Source organism: Parus major, chromosome 11 (genome assembly GCF_001522545.3).
Source record: "Parus major isolate Abel chromosome 11, Parus_major1.1, whole genome shotgun sequence".
Taxonomy (NCBI): domain Eukaryota; kingdom Metazoa; phylum Chordata; class Aves; order Passeriformes; family Paridae; genus Parus; species Parus major.
The window spans coordinates 17639681-17660646 of record NC_031780.1 but is presented as its reverse complement, the minus strand read 5'-3'; the positions used below and the strand labels follow the sequence as shown (position 1 = coordinate 17660646).

Below are 20966 nucleotides of genomic sequence, written 5' to 3'. Positions count from 1 at the left end.
CTTCAACCTCCTTTAATATTTATTTCTCCATTATAGAAAAGGAGATGGCTTGAGTGGCTTTAATTTCTCCATTGAGTTTTTAAACCCAGGACACCTTTGGCAGCCAATGAGGGGCACAAGAGAGAAGTTAAAGCCACAATTTTGATTAAAGCATATAGAGTACAGAACTCCCTGGTCACCATGTTTCTCCACTCATGTGGGTGTGGTACCCAACCCTGGTTTTGTCCATATGTGTGAAATTATTTGCCCATCATGGTGTTCCTTTTCAAACCAGGGAGAGGAATCAAGACTGCTCTTTTTAATATACTAGGTGATAATCAGTTTATGGCATGATAACATCAGGGGAAATGAGGTTCATTTGAAATGTGTATTTGGTGGTATTTTTTCTGGCCTTGGCTGCTACCTATGGGAGTTCATTAATAATCACACTAAGCCTGTGGAGGAAACAGGAGAAGATGACTTTTCCCAGCCTTTCACCTCCTTCTCCTCCTACAGGTCTGTTACAGCAGGTTTTGGGAATATTGTGCTCCCCACTGGATGCTAGGGATGGCCCAGTCTTGTTCTGCTGTGTTTCCTCTGTACAGTTTTCATATTTACCTTGGTCAGAGAAAATACAAATATTTTGAGGGAAGCTGTTCAGAGGCCTTCCCCAGGGGTGGGTAATCCTGACTGCCATGGAATGGGGGAGGAAGTAGATTAGTATTTGGAGGACTTCTCTCCTCCAATGGTTTGGGAGTTCAGCCCTGAACAACTACAGGGCGCTGCTGAAGTGATAAAATATGTGAAGGGAAAATGTTGTGACATTTCCAGAGAGGCACAAATTTATGCAGCGTGCTGGGTCCTGGCTGTGATTTATTGAACACTGTTACTGGACAGCAGCTTCAGGGAAAAGAGAAGGAAAACAAACCAGCTGGTATCACAGTCAATCAAACTGCAGATGAACCAGAAGGACAAGGCAGCAGCAGTTGCTCCTGTTCAGAAGAGGAAATCCAAGTCCAAGTCGGTTCACACATGAGTGATGAAGAAGAGGCTGGACCCTCACAACCAGTGGAAGAGGTGGAGCCAGAGGTAATCCCCCAGTCCTCCCCCCTGTGTGAGCTGTGTGAGCTGCAGAAAGAGCTCACCCACCTGACACATGAGTCCAAACTGAGCTGGCTGTTCCAAATCTGGGATGCTGTGGCCAACAATATGAACCTAGATGGTAGTGAAGCCAGGCAAGTATTATCCCTGTTCCAGGCTGTGGTTATGGACCAGGGAATTGGGAAAGGTGAATATCTCAGCCTCTGGAGCTGACTCAGGTTAAGCGTGAAGGAAAGACACCTTTGCAAGGAAGGCATCTGTGCACAGCAAGGCCAGTGGAACACCATGACGTGAGGTATCCACTGCCTGACAGAAATAGCTTGCTGGAGGTAATTTTTTCAGATGATGAGCAAGTTGCTAAAAATCCATGTCCAGTGCACATCACAGATGAGGCCAAAATTCATACAGCCTGAGCCAGAGATATGTTACCACTACTTGGTAACGCTAAGAGAGAAGACAAAGTGGGAGCTATGGCTAGCAAACTCCTTTTATCTGAAGACACTACCTTCACCTCTTGGTAGGTCCACATCTTGTCTGTGGAAACAAAAATGGCCAAGCATGTCCAGAACTTGGAAGAAAAAATTGAGAGTGCCACCAGAAACTCAGAGAAGGACTCATTTTCCATTCAGCCAGTACAGACCAGTCTGCTTTTAGGAGCAGGAACCCCTTGGCTAGGGAGAGGGGGTACACTCCACAAGGTAAACTGGCTCTACCTGCCTGAATATGGGAAATACATGAGGAGGTGGGGTGGAAAACCCACCTCTGGCCTGGAAGCATGGGTATGTGAGTTGAGAGGAGGAAGAACTACCACAGGAAATTTGTTGTGGTTGTGGTTGCTCAGGGACAAGCCCCTAGGCAGAATAGCAGGGATGGTGTTGTGTCTGATCCTCTTGAAGAGACCTCCAGATCATATTTACAAATGAGCAGTGAATCCCATGACAAGGACTAGAGGGCCCTGCCTCCAGCCAGGTGGAGGAGAGGGTCAGTTTGATCTGTGTGGATCCATGGCCTGGCACAGCAGAACCAGAGGAGTACAAGGCTTTAGCTGACACTGGCACACAATGAACCCTGATGCCATCGAGCCTGTAGGGGCAGAATCCGTCTGTTCCTGGGCTGGCAGGGGTGTCCCCACAGTGACTGTACTGGAAACTGAAGTGAGCCTGACTGGGAACAAATGGCAAAACCCCCCATCATGACTGGTCCAGAGGCCCTGTGCGTATCCTTGGTGTGGATTACCTCAGGAGAGGACATTTCAAGGACACAAAAGGACATCACTGGGCTTTGGGAGAGCTGCTGTGGAGACAGAGGAAATTAAACAGCTGAATCCTTTGATTGCTGTGGGACTGCTGAGGCTGGAAAAGCAGCAGGTACCGATGGGCACCCCAAGAGTGCCCTGTGCAATTGGCACTGACCAGGATTTTGGGACACCACACGTGGGGTGATCCATGAACTGGAGAGCTGGGAGTGCCCAGCAAGACCTGCTCACCCTTCAGCAGCCCCACTGGCCTGTGCATGAGCCCAGTGGAGACTGACAGTGGGCTGTGGTGGCCACAATGAGGTCACACCATGGCTGAGAGCTGCAGGGCTGGACATGCTGGAGTTTCAGTGTGAGCTGGGGTCAGACAGTCAGAGGTGGTGTCACCATCAGCATCACCTGGGTGGTTGTTCCATTCCCCTGGCAGCAGAGTGCAGCCACACTTTGCTCTCACCTGGAGGGTGTGCAGTGCACCTGGAACTGAGTGCCCCAGGGGTGGGAACACAGCCCCACTGTTTGCCACAGACTGATTCCCACCGCGTTGGAAAAGGGCTCCAGAACATCTGAAGTACATTGATGACATCATTGTATGGGGAATAGGCACAGGAGCTTTTTGGGAAAGGAGAAAAGACAATTCAAATCCTCCTGAAGGCTGGTTTTGCCATAAACCAAAGTGGGGTTAAGGAACCTGCCCAGGAAATTCAGTTTCTAGGAATGAAGTGGCGAGATGGATGTCATCAGATTCCAGTGGACATGATTAACAAAATATCAGTTATGTCCCCACAAAGCAGCAGGAAGGAAACACAGGCTGTCCTTGGTGCTGTGGGATTTTGGAGGATGCATATTCCAGGTTACAGTCAGATTGTCAGCCCTCTTCTCTGCCATGAGAGCTGGAAGAAGAATGCTTTCAAGGAAGGTCCTGAACATCAACAAGCTTTTGAACAAATTAAACAGGATATTGTTCATGCAATAGCCCTTGGTCTGGTCAGGACAGGACAGGGGAAATCTTGCTGTGCACTGCAGCCAGGGAGAATGGTCCTTCCTGCAGCCTCTGGCCAAAAGTACCTGGGGAGACTGGAGAATGATCTCTGGGGTTCTGGAGCTGGGGATACAAAGGGTCTGAGCCTGCTACACTCCAGCTGAGAAGGAGATCCTGGCACCTTTTGAAGGGCTGATCAGAAGGGACTGGCACTGAGGCACAGCCTCTCCTGGCACCCCGACTGCCAGTGCTGGGCTGGATGTTCAGAGGAGAAGTCCCTTCCACACATCCTGGCCTTGATGCCGTGGGGAGTAAGGGGATCACTCTGATCACACAGCAACCTTGAACAGGAAACCCCAATTGCCCAGGGAGCTTGAAAGTTACCACAAACTGGCCTGAAGGTGAAAATTTCAGATTACCATGATGAGAGGAGGAGAAGGTGATGTGCTGAGGAAGCCCCACCATACAATCAGCCACCAGAAGAGGAAAAGCGATGCGCTCTCTTCACTGCTGTGTCAGAGATACTCTGAAAATGGAAAGCTGCTGCATGGAGCCCTACACCATGGGTCACAAAAGCTCCTGGGGGACACAAGGTGGATCAAGTCAGGTTGCAGAGCTGAAAGGCCCTTGGATGTGGCTGAAAGAGAGAAATGGCCAACACCAGCTCTGCAGTGCCTCGTGGATGGTGGCAAATGCCCTGTGGGGGTGGCTGGAGTGATGGGAAAGGAGCAGTCGGCAGCACAGAGGGGAAACCCATCAGGGCTGCTGAGCTGTGGCAAAACATCCGTGCCTGGCAGAGAACGTGGCTGTCAAAGTCCTTCATGTGGGGCTGCCAAAGGACATCCCAACAACAGACAGGTGGATTGGGCTGCCAGAGTAAAGTGTCTCAGCTGGATCTGCACTGCCAACACAGGGCTGAGTTATTCCTGGCTTGATGGGTTGAATTGGCACTCCAGGTTTTGTTTTGGCCCTGTTTTTCCATTGTTGCCAAGCTGGGAGGAGGAGAAGGTTGAGCTCCAAGAACCTCTCTGGCGTGCTGCCTTTGCTCTCTGGGGCTCCATGTGACAGCCAGCCTGGGGACAGCCACCATCTGGGTTTTGTCCTCGGGGGGAAGCAGGAGATATCTTGTATTTGTTGGTTAAATAATTTTCTCTTTGTACAATCATTTATTACTATTACTGTGTTTCTTGTGGGCCTCTTTAGTAAATTGTGACTCTACTTCAATCTCCCTTAGTATTTATTTCTCCATTATAGAAAAGGAGATGGCTTGAATGGCCTTAATTTCTACATTGAGTTTTTAAACTCCAGACAGGGTTCAAGAAAACACAAAGCACTTGTGTGATTAATTTCAGCATTAATTAAACTCTGTGTTAAGATACATCTATATAGTTGTTTAAAAATAAAGTTATGTCAAACAGCTCTCTTATTTAATTGAGAAATTACAGCAGTTCAACAGCTTTGGAAAACATCACATGCCTTAAAAGAGATCTGCCTTGCACAGATAAGTGTCATAATGCTTAAGTAAATCAACTGCTCCTAAACCAGCCCTGAGTAACAATCTGGTTGCCCCATGTTTACCAAATATGTAGAAGGCATTCAGAGGCATTGTCCCTAAATATGTTTCAGTCTTATTTTCTAGAGATGAGATTATTTATTTCTCCATCTTTACAGCAACTTTACTGACTCTAATCTCCATTTTAGCTGCAAAGCTTTTGGACTCAGATTTGGGGTGACCACAAAATGGAAGTCAGGCTAAGTCTAGGCTGCAAATTAGAGCTCTCAGATCTTTTCTGATATGGGCTAATGGTATTTAATTGATCTCCTTTGTGAAATGTAATAAAATTGTGCTGAGCTAGAAATTAATGGTGTTTTTTGAAACCTTCTGACATTTTTGTCAAAGGCAGGGTGTAACCATCAACACATGGTACTACAGCCCACAAATAGTAGGACATAATTTCTGAGTTCTAATTCAAGCAGGATGGGCTGCTCAAAAGGTGAAATGTTGCCTATCTCAGTGGTATACTAACTTTAGCAATCATCCTTCCAGAAAAGAAAAATTATAGAAATTAGATTTGACACTCTTTCTACAGGTGCTGGGCTTGGGAATTGCAAGAAGAATCCATACTCACCTAGAGTGCATAGCACTCCTTATATTTTCACTTGAATGTGTCAATGCTTTTCTTTCCCCAGGTCATTTTAAGAATGAATATGCCATGCATAATTCTCTTCTAAGCCTATTTCAATGGGAAACAATGGTGAAATGGCTTTGAAATAATGATGAATTGGGCATGTGGCACACGAATGTGTGCTTTGCCTGCAGTGCCTTGTGGACACTCTGTGTGTCTCTGAATCAAATCTAACCCATATTCCATTATTACTCTTTTCAGCAAGGAATATCTCTTCTGCTAAGCATGGTACTCCTCACCCTGAGACCCTGCTCTGCATTTTATAGCAATTCTGTTTCCCAGTTCTTTTCCCACCCATTCTTACCCCACATTCTAAAATAGGAAGGACCCTGCTATGGGTCTGCTGCTGTTACTTGGTGGCTGTGTCAGAGTTTCCTATCATGGCATGTCTCAACAGCAGAAAATGCTCATTGCAACAGCGCGGAGCTGTGGCTTACGGCCAATCAACTGTTACGATTACGCTATCGCCTTCTTTTGCCTTTCTTGTTGAGGAAGCCTTTCAGAGGCCCTAACTCTGTTTCATAACTTTTTCTGGTTTTACATGTCAGATGCATCTTACTCTCTTGCCTCTTCTCTTGCACAAGTTCTCCTTGGAATTCTCTGGGAGATGCTGATGTGGGCAGCAGAAGAGCAGGCCATTTATTGATGTGTGGTGTTCCTTGTGGGCACGTTAATGTGACATGGTGGGCAGAACACTGATGGGGCCTGGGTGCCCAATTTCTCTTCAAACCCTGTGAGAATGCCTGCCCAACCTCCCAGATTCCTTTACAGGCATTGTACAGCCAGAACACACAAACCATCTTGGGTTGTGTCAAGATTAGGATCCTTCCAAAAGCTAATGGTTGAGTGCAAAGGTCCTGCTTTTGGCTTCTCAGGAATCACAAAGTAAGATAATCTATGTACAGTACTAAATAATGAATTTTAAAACTCTGTGTGAAACTGCTCATAAGCAATTGAATCCTAACAGAATTATCTTCAAATACATTAATACACTTATCAGCAGAAAGCTAGAAGTGGCAAATTTATAAAATGGAAAAAGCTGAAATAATCAACCTTGCTAAAGTAGGAAGAAATTGAAAAGCCATAGACCATGTCTATTTTTATCTGGGTATATTAAAAATCCCCTATCTATTTTATTCACTTTTTCTATAACGAAGGAGAAATTTGGTAACAGGATCTAAAAGACAATGTCACATAATGGATAACACTTTACAAGGTTAATATTGATTGTGAGCATATCTGTCTCTTATAGCTGAAAAAAATGGGGGGCAAACGTGGCTCTCACTTCGTCCTGAGCTCAGCACAGTGCTCATCCTCACCAGCCACCTATCATCCAGGCACTGAGCAGGTATTCAAAAGTCTTCATTTGCAGTCCATGTCTCATGTCATCTGTAGTCTATAATCATAGTAATCCTGTAAGGCAGTGCTCCATGGCTGCCAAAGATTGATTAAAAAACTGGAAATATTACGTTTTTTCCCTTCCCAAATGATGCCCAAGGCAAAATGTGTTTCTTTGCCAGATACTTTCAGCTCTCTGAGAATTAGCTTCCCAGACAGGGGTAACCAGACACATTTCTAAACTGGCATTAAAGGTGCAGCCTCTGGTTTTCAGTTTTCCAACCTGTCAGATATCTTCCAGATTTAGAGACTACACACTGTGGACCACTGCCGAGCAGCAAGGGAAAAATCTGCCAAGCAACCCTTCAGATCTCTCTTCAGTTTGGTCACTTGTGGCTCTGGCTAGCACAGCTGGACAGACTAGCACAGAATTAGGGCAAGGACTGCACCATGCTTGGGTGATTTCTGCTGCAGTGCTGGTGAAAACAGCATTTGAGCTGAAGGGATCTTCATTTCCAAAAGGCAAACAAATCCAGCATCTCAATGATTGAAGAATGAATATGAAGGAAGGCTGTTGTCACAGTCATCTTCAAACAGTGCCACACTACTCTGACATGCAATTCACTACTCAACAGCAGGGAAATTCAGTGCCCTGTAAATGCTTCCTCTCTGCATCATACCTCAATTAAATGTCATAAATATGTAGGAGCCACTGAGGCATACAGAAAGGAATGCCCTCAGCAACACTGGGAGTTTCCTGCAAGCCAGGGACAAGGTAGAAAATGGAAGAAGTTCAAGTCTTGTGAAAGAAAGCAGGAGATAGAATCTCTTTAAGTGTGCAGGCCAGAGCTAAGGTCAGGAAGTGGGGGCACACAGTGGGCTTGGGCAGTTGGCTCTGAGCAGGGTCTGATCCTCGATGTGCCTCAGTGTGCCCCACGCCACAGTCCTGCAGACACGTCTGGCTCTGCTGCTCCACTGGGACTTTATCTTGCACTCCATTAGGAGCTGGAAGGAATCCATCCTACAGCTTTGGACTCCAGCTGCTTATTTGTTATTTATATTGTTTTTATTATGGTAGCCTTAAATGGCCCAAACATACAAAGGTACCACAGGGTTCAGCTTTGATGAGAAGCAGATGAGGAGGCAGACCCTGCCTACAGTAATAAAATGCAGAAAGCTGATGTAGCAATGCAGAAAGGCTTTTGTGTGGTTTCCTTCTCACTACCCTGTCTCTTGGTTCCTAGGGATGTAGGAGACAGAGTCCTGGTACTACTTTACAGTATTACTATCAGGAGGACATAATTTCAAGGCAGCAGAAACTGCAAGAAGCTTCTGGCCAGATTTGAGTAGTAGTGTTGTATTCAGATGCACCTTGTATTACCAAAAGGGCCTGTGATATTCACAGGGCTGCAGCTCATGCAAATATAAAATGAGAAGTATAAAGATCCAGTGGTAATCATTATTTATCCACAATTGTCTTGTTTGTTCCAGGTTTTAAACTTCACACTCCAGCCATTTTGTGGGGAGGAAGATTTTTACCAGAGCTCTGTTCACAACAATTCATATTCATGGTTCAGTTTGTGCTGAGGAATGTGTAAAGAGTTCTTCTCCCATACCCAGAAGTGGCTGAAGAGATCTTGCTCAACCATAGCACAGAGTGCTGAACCCCACTGCACAACAGAAGCTGGACTCAAGAAATTTCAGCAAACAAAATGACAAAGTTCAGGAAATCAGAAGCCTACTAAAAGCAAGGATTGTAATGGAAAATATTTTGCAACCCTAACTCTAGCTGTTTCTAGAGAGATAAGCAGAGGATAGCCAAATTGAAATCCAGCTAAAACATCTGTGCTACCTCTTCTGCAAAATGTCCCAGAGAGTTTTTATTTAAAACACAGGCAGTGCCCTTGACAGCTCAAAGCAATATAAAAGCAATGTGAGTCTATTGACTCAAGCCACCTACAGAACTAGTAATACCACTTCCCTCAGCATTTTCATTGCACCAAGAGGTTTCCCATTCAAATCCAGATCAGAGCCAACTCTGTTTTGCTGGTTAGCTCTGATGAAATTCTATCAGAGGAGATATGACTTCATACTGATTTTAATAACACTCTTTAATTTTTTCTCTTTTTATTTTTTTTAATTGAGGCAGAGACTTCCCTAAATAATATACTTAAAGAATATATATATATATATATATATATATATATAAAAAAAATATACTTAAAGAACTACCAGTATTAATAATATAAATACAGAAATGACAGATACATTTGTAATTGCACAGTCTGTGATAATGCATAGCAGAAGATGTTTCAAACCTACAATATTGCCAGTAAAAATGACTACAGGTAACCTGGGATTAGTTATTCACTCTAAAATTGGCAATTGCTGAAATTACTCAAATGGCCAGAGCTGTTTGGGGACGTTGTATACCACTTGTCCTATGTGCTGTTTGGGATATATTAACTAATGGGAAATTATTTGATCAGTTAGGTGATAGACAGTTATGGACTATCCCTAACTGTCAATTATTATATCAGAGAGAGTTTTTCATCTAAATCTGATTAAAATACCATTTTTGTTTCCAAAGTTTACAGCATACAACAGATGTGGATCTGAATGATGTTATCTTTTCTAATAGATAGAGGACACATGGTAGTGTGGTATTAATAAAGGTTTGGGCCAAGATTTTCAAAAGTGGGAGACTAATTTTAAGATTCTACAATCCATATTTAGTGTTGGAATTCAACAACCTTTTTTACAGAGCTCCAGCAGCTCCTATTGAAATCCGTGGGTGTCAGAGCTTTTGGAAGTTGAACCACAAATTCAAGAATCCCAAGGGAGAGTTAAGAGCCAAATTTTCATCTCCTCATGTTTGAAAATCTGGGGATAGGATTCTGTGTGTACCAAAATTCCCATCCACTTCAGTGAAGCCAGTATTTTTCTCTAATCTGGAACTGATTTATGAGAAAACCAGGTTACCCTTAGAGACACAACCAAAAGTGGGTGATAAAGGCCCTTCCAGCACACAAAAACAAAGTCATTCCAAGGATGCCAGGAATTTTATAGAATAACTGTTTTGCTATTTTAGATTTTTTTTTTCCTAACGTTTTCAGAATGTCATTTGGCTGGTTAGAATACTTATTGTATTTATTTTTGCTATATTCTGAGCATTCTTACGCAGGTGAAAGTTAAAGACAACTTTTGGCTGTGGGAGGACATGCTCCAAATCAATACTGAACATATGTGATGCAATGGGAAAATGCAGAGACTTTTCACATCTTACCAGCTCCCAAGGCAGTTTCATCACAGGCACGTTCAGGGATTGGAAACACAGTTCAAGTGGTCTTGGAGCATAATTGGTTTCTCTCTAATTACTAATATTGAATTTGTCTCAAAACAGATTTCTAGAAAGCATTTCTGCAGCTACCACAGGCAGGGAGAGGGGTTTCTTGGCAGCAGGGAAGTGAGGCTGGCAGTGACATGCGAGACCCAAAGCTGCCCTTTGCTCATCCCCTCTGTGCCCACCTTGGGGGTTCAGGTGTGCTTCTGAGAGAGCTGAGACCTCACTGCCATCAGGACATGTTTCTACACCTTCTATCCATGTGGAACTCCATACACAGCCCAGATTCACTCCCTGCCTCTGTCATCCAGAGTTCCACACCCAGCCAGGCCAGCAGCAAAAGCCCTTTGGCTCCATCTGCGGTGAATCATGCCAGCGTGGAACCTGATTCTTCAGAAGAGATAACATTGTAGCTCAAATATTTAATAAACAAGGCTGGGCTTGAGCTTCCTCTGGGTAAAACCACACAGGGTCCCTTTCAGTTTCTGGAGGTGAGAACCAGAACGATACTCTGCCTCCAAACAAAAGCTCACTTTTATCAGTTTCCAGGATTTTCCTAATGCCAATGTTGTGGTTCTCATTTTTCCACAAAAACAGTGCTAGTAATGGAGCCATCTCTTGAAAACTTCCAGGATTTATAGCAACTGGCAGCATCTTCAATATCTAATTGTTTTTTGGAACAATCATAATCTTATTAGTTGCCAGTCTCCCCTACCAAGATAAATTTAAAGGAAATCAATCTGCTGACACTTCCCTGATAACTCTGGCAATTCTAACCTTTAAATTTAGCAATTGCACTAATTGAGTGTGTACCTTGAGGGTGTGAAACCCTAAGAATTAAAGAGTTAACTACTAGCAGTGAGCAAAGACCATTCACTGGCAAAAGCCCTGACTTTGTCCAATCAGGACTACAGGAAAATATTGAAGCAGCTTTGTCAACAAGTTCCAGCAAAGATTTAATGCAATTATCTGGATGGGTAACAAACATCAGAGCATCATTAGCAGAGAGAATTATTTTATACTGCTTCAAACAAGAAATATGTTGTATCCCCTGACCTTCTTCCCTGAGTCCTGTGGTGATAGAAGGATATTTCAAATCATAAATTATCTCTATTTTGGGACTGGTAAAGGTTTTGAGTTATCTGACTATGTTTACAAAGTGCTCCCGCTCAGTGTTAGCTGGATTTATATCTTTAGTGGAAATTCAACTGCTCTGGCTGAATATCAAATGCTGAATAACCATTTCTGTTCTTGAAATTCTAATCTTTGTGAGAGTGAAAATTTTGCAATCAAAAATCCAGCTTGCCCAATAAGATGAGATTAGCAATGATACTGCCAGCAGTGTCACCATTACTCCTCATGGTGACAAAGTATTATTTTGGCTGCACAGTCGAACACATCCAAATGAGGATCTGATATAAGCTCTGCAACCATAAATTTGCAAAATTCACTGGACACACACATAATGTCTGAATTGAAAACATAAATAGCAGAGGTGAGGTGTGACCAGAAAGCTTTGAAGTGTTTTGTGGCACATTGGTGTGCTCAGCCCAGCACGGATGCTCGTGTGCCGTCACACCGGCCGTGCCCATCACAGGGCTGAGCAGGCCTGGGGCTCTGGCCCACAGGTCATGTCTCAGGTCATTCAAGAGATTTACAGTGAGTCAAAATGAGGGTTAACCTCTCCCAAGTGTCAATCCATGGCACTGAGTGGCTGCATCCAGCCCGGTCTGCAGACAGAACCCTTCCCCACAGTTCCTGCTCGTTGCTCTCTGGCCATCTCATAACCTCTTTTCGGCTGCGCAATTGTACAAGGAGCACACCACATCTGGTTTCTGTGTGAAGCACACCTCATCAGTGCTTGAATGGAAGCTGGAGAGCAGCTCTGGAAGGCTGCTGCAGCAGCAGACAACACTGCCTTTCCACTGATAGCTCTGGCAGCTATGTGTGGTCACAGTGGTATGCAGATGGCATCTGCTGATTGGAATTTATTGATACAACAATACTCATTAAAGAGGAGTCTATTTGAGAGTGCCCCCTTCTTACACTGGAATGTTTCACAAGCAGGAAATATCACATCCTCAGCCAGCCTGCATCCCACAACTGCTGGAGAGCAGGGGATGGTGCAGCTGGCAGAGCTGATGGCACTTTGCAAAATGGCAAGAGAGAGAAACTGCCTGATTTTGTATTATATTCTCTTTTCCCAGCAGAGTTTGTGTCTCTTTTTTTTTCCTTTCCTGGCTAAATCAAAGGTACAGCTCCCTGTAGGTATTCTGAGGGGGAGACACTTCAAGAGCTGTTGAAACTAAAAGAGAGAGCTAAAGAAAAACAGGCATAAAATATCCATTAATATATTTGTGTTAGAAACCAAAGGAAAGTTCTGGTCATGAGAGGATGAGAGACAGAACTAGACTCTAATAAGAAAAGAGGAAAGAAAAAATTCATCTCATTTATGGGTAGGATTAGAAGACACAGCTGACTGCACAAGCTGGAAACTAAACTTGAAAACTTTTCCCACCAACATTTTTCTGTCTCCTTCAGGAGATGGAAAACAGAGGCATTTTCCAGACAAGGCTCACAAGGATGTCTCTGGTCTCTGGCTGCCTGGTTACAGCTGCAGCTCTGAATCCCAGATCTGTGACTGTAGGGTGACAATCTGGAACCTGAACTGGGCATTTATACACATTCTTACTCACCAAGGGGTAAGAAGCCCTTATTGAAGGATTGGGATGTGGAAACATGGGCCCCTGCATTGGTGTGATACAGCTTTGTGTACCCTCTATTGCTCATGGTGGCACTAAATGTCCCCTTCCCAACTCACAATCCAACTCATAAAGCCACATCCTTTAGCCCAAGTTCATATTCTGAAAATTATTTTATCATCCTTCAGAACAAAATAATTACTTTCCATTTATAAATTTTGTCTTCCTCTCTTCCCCCCAATAAAAAATACATTTTCTACAAAGACAGAAATGATCCCCCAACACTTTAATTGAACAGCAGATTTCTACCCCAAAACCATAGAGAGGCAATTTTTGTAGATCTGTTCTTCATTGACAGAAGAAATCCAGTGTGGTTTTCTTATCTCACTAAAGCACATGAATTAATATTTTCTTTTATGATCCTTTCTTTACACAATTCAACATTAAAACCTAGATTTTGAACACTTGAAATCTTAATAGAATTTCCTCAGCAGAGGTGAAATCACTGAAACACTGCTCATTGTATAGATAATGCTGGAGAAAATCAATCCTGAACTAAGCACCAGTAACTATTATTAAGATTAAGGTAGATCTTTTACAAAGAGTCACACCTCAGGATTTAGTAGCTTAAAATACTGTTTATATCTCAAGACAAATCACAGCCCAGGAATTAATCTCTACCCATATTCTTATCCATTTAAGTGAGTGATGACAGGTACTATATAAGCATCAACATGTGTGATAAACCCAGTTGATTTTATTTCACTGATCTGACTGAAGAAGTTATTGTGCTGAAAGGTATTTTGAGAATCAGGCAAATACAGCCTGACTGGAAGGAGTCTTTCTCACCCTTGGGTGCCTGGAATCTGCTCCTGAGCCATGAGCACCAGCAGCTCTCAGCCACTCAGCCAAGGCTCAGCTGGCTGCTGCTCTAATCTATTGTAAATTATGGCTCAAAAGGAGTTTTTGTTTCAGGAGATTGCTCTGCCATGGCAGCTAAATCCCACTCATGAATGAAAACATCCACCAAGTTCCTCTCCTGTCAGGTATTTTTTCCCTCCCTTACATGTCCTGTGCTAATTATAGAATTATCTGAAGGGCTTTCTAAGTGAAAATTGACTGTAAAACACAGTTCAGTTTTGCAATTACATTTCCTCTTTCTACCCTGTGAGGCTAAAGATTAACTGATTTCCTTCTAACATGCTAGTTTTTTGATAACTTCATGATGTTTCCTAATCTCTGACTAACTTCCAACTGATGAGTAAGCTGCTGTAAAATAGGTAACAAAATAATACAATGAACAATTTTTCAACAAAAACAGTGAGGGAAAAAGGCAGAGAAATAGAGTATATACAAACAACTCAGTTTTACTGTGATTCATAGATTAAATTATGGACTAATTTTAACTACAAGAATAGTTTTCATAATTTTTGATGACTTCTAACATATTCCAAAATCTTTATGTTTCAAAACTTCCTTACTAACATTTTGGGAATTAAATGTTCTTGCTTTCATTGGGAAACATTTTGCCAAGGGGGAAAAGGATGTTTAAAAGTATAAAGAATCAATATCTAAATGATACCTTCTGTGTTTTCAAAGTCTTAGGGGAAAATTCCAGCTTTCAAAATATATAAATTTATAACTTCCTTAGCTGTTTCCCTTTGTTTCTTAGATGCCAATCTATCACACACTCAAATGCTTTTATCTTTGATAATTTGCAAATCATAGCCACTTTTAGGTTGTCTCAGATTTGGGGTGCTTGCTTTCAGCATTTTGATATTTTCAGAAAGAGAATATTGATTTCTGGGCAGGAAGCTGGAACCTGAATTTTAGGAGCCAATGATGCTCACAAGACAACTACAGGGCAGTCTGCATACTCATTTCATGAATAAATTTTGTCTTTCAGACTCTTCCCAGTAGCAGTATCCAATCTAAAGAGCATTTTCTTCTATTTTTCCTCCTTGGAACAAAACCCAGCACTGCTGCCTTCCCCTGGCTGCTGCAGGAGCAGGGATGGAGGAGCTCTGAGGAGCTCCTGTGCTGTGTCTGCTGCTCTCTCAGGGAATCACATCAACCTCATGTAGGAAACTTCCAGGTGAATTTGGGAACCCCACTGTGCCTGCATTGATTATCCCAGTGCTCCTCACAGCCCCAGGAAATTGTAGAGCTGTGGTTCAAGTCCTGTAAGCTCTCCAGAGCACAAAAAGTAAATCTGACCTGTCCCAAAAGGACTTGAACCAGTGCAAAGAAGCTGGTGCATATGGATGTATTTCTGTCCTAGGATTATTTGTGTCCATCCTCTGCTGTGTGAGATGTGGAGCAGGGGCACAGATCCAGAGCAAGAGCAGCTGAACTCTGGGGGATGCAGCTGAAATGGTGAGTTCAGTGAATAGTTTCTGGCAATTAGGGATAGCAGTGGCCAATTAAGGGAAAGAGAGGGTAAAAATCACTATCTAAGCCCAGTAGTGAGAAGGAACAAATATTCTCAATAGACTGATAACAGCGTTGCCTTGCACTGCAGCATCCTCGTTAATTCTGTCAGCCTGTTCCTGGTAAAATGGACTAATAACAGCCAATAGCTCCTTGTGCCTGTGTTTTGCAGTATTGACTAAACTAGGTTGGACAAACACTCATTAATCCCAAAACTGCCTTCTGTGACAGATCAGAGCATGCCCTGGTTTGGCTTACATTTTGTCCTGAAGATCACACACTGAGTCAGACACAAGTGGAATCCAGGAATCCTGCTTCTATCTCCTGCATTACTCACCCAGAACTCCAGCTGGCACCTGATTTCATCAATCATTTCAGTGTTTAGGGGGAGCCAGTCACCAACCTGCAGGGTCCAGGAGGAAAAGTTACCTCAGTGCTTATGAAAACGAGAAGAACCACATTCCCTGGGCATGGCTGTGGCTGCACACACATAGACTTCTTCAAGAAACTCCTCATCAGATGACAACCTCAGTCCTAAACAAAGGAGAAAGGCAGCTCTCTGCTGCACTGAGCATGGCTTCTTTCCTTAGAAGACTCTGTAGAGATATTTCAATAAATCTGTTTGATGTTTTCAATAAATCTGCATTTTTCCAGACTTGCCAAATACTGCCCAGGTAGGAGCCATCACAGAAAAACTGCACTGGTTGCAATTAAAGACTGTAATTCTATTCAGATACACTGGGGACTCAAAGCTGTGCAGGTAATCATAATTATGGCATTTGCTATCTGCTTTGTGTTTGACCTTGCAACCTAAATTATGACCTCTTGCAAGGACAGACTTTATCAGCTGCCTGCCTTCTGTGTTTCCAAAGTCTTAGGGAAAAATTCCAGCTTTCAAAATATATAAACCACTTTCTTTCACCTTAAAATAGACAGTGGTTCTGCCAGAGAGATGTGAAAAACAGATTATCAGTTGGACCCTGTGGGGTTATTACCAATGCATCATTTTCTTAGGATTGATTAATAAGGAAAGGAAGGTTAGGGGGGTAGTTTTATAACAAATGGTAGTTTTCTTCCTTTCTCATAAGGGTGTGCTATAGGAAGCAATAGACCACAGAAAATGGCTACCCCCTTTGATTTTACTGCAGATCTGGCCACAGGAAATGTTGCACATTTGGATCAAGCAGGATAAACAGCAAGGACTTCCTCTTTTGTGAAATCATCTTTAAGCAGCACCTCTCCCCAGGAAAATAGGTTTTCCACTTTACATAATGTTGCAGCAGCAGTGGTTTGTTCCTAAGTTTTTTCTGGGTAGGTTATGAACTTTACAGCTCTGACCACAGATCAGTTATTTATCATAACAGGAAAGATGAGACCAAAGATATTTCCTAACCTTCTCTTTGCAGATCAGAGAGAAGCAAGGCAACAAACATTAATGCTTCATAGTCAACTGACAAATATTATACCAAAATATTAATTCCTCTATTCTAATCATATTTGGTTGAATTAATTTGTAATTTTAAACATCAAGGAGCACATCAATACACAGTTTCACTCAAATCTCTTCTCCAATGCAATATGATCAGTCTTTCAGAAGAAGATATGATGGTACAAAAACAAATGCTTTTGTTTAGAGACAAACTAAGGAAGACAGCAGAGAAATATCCCATTTTGAGAGAACACATCTCCATTTGATTTCTGTAACAGGTGTTCCCATGTATCCTGGCAGTATATAAAAAAATGAAAAATGTCTTTGGAGTACTGTTGGAGACAAAAAGCTTTTCTGCATTTAATACATTTCCCCCTCAAGAATTGTCCCTTGGCATCAGTGAGCCTGAGAACACTGAAATCTAGTGGCAGATCTGGGATAGCTTGTGTGCTGCAGCAGAAAATGAATAACTGTAGGAAAGCGTGTTCCTGCTTTAGAGTGCCATATGACAAGTTGCACATAGCTAGGATTGCTCAAGTTACTGCACCACAAACCTGAAGTGCAGAGTATTTCATACAGGACCAGATTGCAGAATTAACCACAGGCCTGCAATGTGCCGGTGCAGAGCTGTGCCTTGGAGGGGGAGCTGGGACACACACCAACCTCTCCAAAGCTCATTCAGAGCAGTCACCAACAAGCATGCTTACAAGTAAAAGATTTAAGAAATGAGGGATTAGTCACAAGTACCTGGAATTTTACACCAGCCACCTTGAGGAGTAGTGTTGTGTCCCTCCTCAGGCACTAACTCCACTTTGTCACACACATCTACTGCTGCAGCTCCTGGTGAAAACCTGGCTAAGCACCTTCACACCTGGCAGTGGAAGTGGTTCTCCTCTTATGTTTGCCCTGTGTCTCAGTAGCATTTAGCCACCAGTCCTGGAGACTTCAGGGTCATGATCTCGACTTGCTTTTCCAGCTAGCACCGCGTTCAGGTGCCCTCAGCCTGTTTTAACAGGTTGTTTCTGGCATGTTCCTTGAGTGTGCTGGTCACCAACAGAAAAAGGAAAATCAACTGCAGTCCTCTGCAGCTCGGGAGACTGCCTTGGGAAGGTCTTTCCTCCTTGTCTTAGGTGGCAGAAATACATTCAGTCAAGCACACAAAGGAGACGGGTGTCATTGGTCCCACCACAGAAGACACATCTGACCAAAAGGCTGAAGCTGGGAGGCTCCAGCATTGGCTTCAGTGGACTTTGGATCTGATTCCATATGAATTTGCTTTGTTTTGTTTTGACATCAGTTGCACACTTCCTAGTTCACATGAGCCTGAACACACAAACAGGACTCGGCATGTTGGAGCTACAAACCATACAAAGCAATCCTGCAGGCCTGACTTTGCTGGGGCTTGCCTCAGAAAGAAACGTGGGTGATCTGCAGTTTATGGGGCGTAAACCACAGGCTGCTGCTGTAAAGAGCACACTGCTGCTTCTCCATGTTGGGCATCAGACAACACAGAGATATTGAAACACTACCTTGACTTTAATTCAAAACAATGCCCAACTCAACAAAAGCTTTCCAACTGTTTCCTTGCTAGAAACAACATCAAGAAAATATCTGTAATTAGCACTTAAAAAACAAAACCAACATTGAATAGTTCCCAGCCACCTTACCAATGTATCTCAAGCAAGATTAACACTTCCAGATTGGGAAGTATTGTCTTTATGTGCCTGCCACTGAACTTATTTTATGAACTGCACTAAACTGCTTTGCTCCTACAGCCACAGCCAGCCTTAAATGCTGTGGCCATCCTGCCACAGGATTAGAAATTCCTTTGTAATTAAGGTAGATAGATAGATAGATAGATAGATAGATAGATAGATAGATAGATGATAGATAGATAGATAGATAGATAGATAGATAGATAGATAGATAGATAGATGATAGATAGATAGATAGATAGATAGATAGATAGATGATAGATAGATAGATAGATAGATAGAGAGATAGAGAGATAGATAGATAGATGATAGATAGATAGATAGATAATAGATAGATAGATAGATAGATAGTAGATGAACAGCAAATAAATTTAAATACCTTTGTTACTGAAATTACTGAATTTTCCTCTGAATGCACACAATCCAAGTCTGGCTGTTATGTACAAAATGTAGTCAGTTTGATTCTTTAACAGAAATTTGACTTTGTCTGGTGTCCTGGACAGGGTTAATTTTTTGTGTTCATTTTTGCAGTAGCTGGGAGGGGGCATGCCCAGGGCTCAGAGGTTATGAACACCTCATGTCATTGGGATGGGAGAGGGAGTGTCTCTGAGGAAGAAGGGGCAGACAGAGCAGGAGGGGAGCAGATGAGAGCCAGAGAGAGTGGCTGGGATAAGTCTGGTCCCAAGGCAGAGGGAGCAGTGGGTGGGGAGGTGTCTGCATTGGGATATGGTGTGCTGTGGGGGATTCCTGTAGTGTTTCTTTTCTTGTACCTCTGTCAGTAATGTTGTTTCTGTTACTGTTTGTTTATTATCTCGTTGCTGTTTCCAGTAAATTGTTTTTATGTCAACCTGTCATCTTTAGTTTTTGTGCCTCCAATTCTCTTCTCTGTCCCACCACAGGGGAGAGGGGGAAAGGGGAGGAGAAAGCAGGGGGCAGTGTGGTTTGGAGTCTCAGTGGGAGCACTAAACTGGGGAGTGCCATTCCTAAACAACGACATCTGCTATAGAAAATTTGACTGATGCCCTTTCTGAAACAAGACCCTTCTGTTTAAGCAGAAATGGCATTTATAATAAATACAGTACTGGTGGAAGAAAGACAAATCTATTGTCTGAGAAAAACAAGCTATTTAAATTCCACAGGGATGGAAAAACTGAAGGGGAAGAGATGGCTGAGGGGCTTTGTGAGTCGCACAATGCCTCGAGTGCTGCAATGAGAGCAGAAAATAATAGTGATCTGCTTTAGAGATTGTGTCTGTTTCAAACATGCATCATTTCAAACAATGATGACAACTCTTCCCATCTCATTTTAGGGCTGTTGCTGTTATGGAAACTTTCTCTGTCCTCATCAGCTCGATTATGTGTCTTTACAGCAGTAATGAGTCACAGATGACACTTCCGGGACTCAGCCTCTTCTGAAGGCATTTGCTTCCTGCCTAACTCTTTGCTCAAGTTTAAAATCTTATTTTCAGAGGCTGAATAAACAGCATGAAGAGATTTTGAAGATTTATTGAGAAACACGTGAAAACAGCAATGACTATTTATGTACTGGTACTTCTACCACTGACATCTTTATAAATGAAGCCTTTACATTTTTGAGATGCAGCCATATACAAAATGGTAACAAATACAAATAAATAAAATAAATTCAGATTCCTTTGTCTGATATCGTGAGTGCCTCTTATCTCCTTTGCTGGGACTAAGCTTTTACATCTCCTGATGAAAATTTGCTATAGGTACTCTTAAGGGCTCAGGGCAAGAAGTATTTCTTCTGCTGATTTGAGGAACTTAGGCACTTGATAATTTAACCAACTTTGGAAACAAAACTCACAATTCCAAGGATTAGACCCACCAAAGACCATTATAATGGTGACTTTTGAGAGTTCAGTCATCCAGGAGAACCTGTAACCCTGAATACAGCTTGCTGTAAAAGACTCCAAGAAGGGACAAATGTAGAAAAATCAAAGATGTAAAATAGCATTTAGTAAATGCCAAGAAAAGAGATATATCTTTAAATTTTTTCCCCTATGTGCACATTTTCCTCTGGACTGAAAAGGCACAGTGCCCACTACGCACATCCTTGCCTGCAGACTGATATTCTACAGCACCAGCCCTTTCTCCCAAACCTGGCAGGGGCAGCATCTGTTTTTCCCTTGAGGAGCTCAGTGGTCACAGCCCTTGTCTGAGATGTGGGAGGGTGAAATCTGTTCCTTTCCCTGCCTGAAGGGAGCTGTCCCTGTGGGTGCACCTCCACAGTGAGCCCCAGGGCAGAGCTGGCTGCCTGGGGTGTGGGGTGCTGCACATGCCCCAGCAGAGATGCTGCACAGCCCTCTCATCTCCCTCCCCTCCAGAGCATCCTTTCAGCTGCAGGATCTGTCAGGAACGGCACCATTCCTGTGCCAGGGAACGCAGAAATCCCTCAGGACCCACTGCAGCTCTCACCTCCGCCAGCTAAAAACATCCCAAACTCCCCACACATCCCTGACCAAAACTGCAGTGGGATGGGATGGGAT

At 43.1% G+C, this 20966-nt stretch overlaps 1 long non-coding RNA gene across 1 annotated transcript in view; it reads right to left on the bottom strand.

Annotated features, from left to right (window-relative positions):
* The window catches only part of LOC107209730, a 42298-nt gene that overhangs the window by 20098 nt on the left and 1234 nt on the right, over positions 1-20966 (bottom strand). The window contains exon 2 of the long non-coding RNA XR_001523673.1: positions 15651-15716. This is a non-coding gene — a long non-coding RNA (uncharacterized LOC107209730). The remainder of the gene's footprint in view (positions 1-15650; positions 15717-20966) is intronic.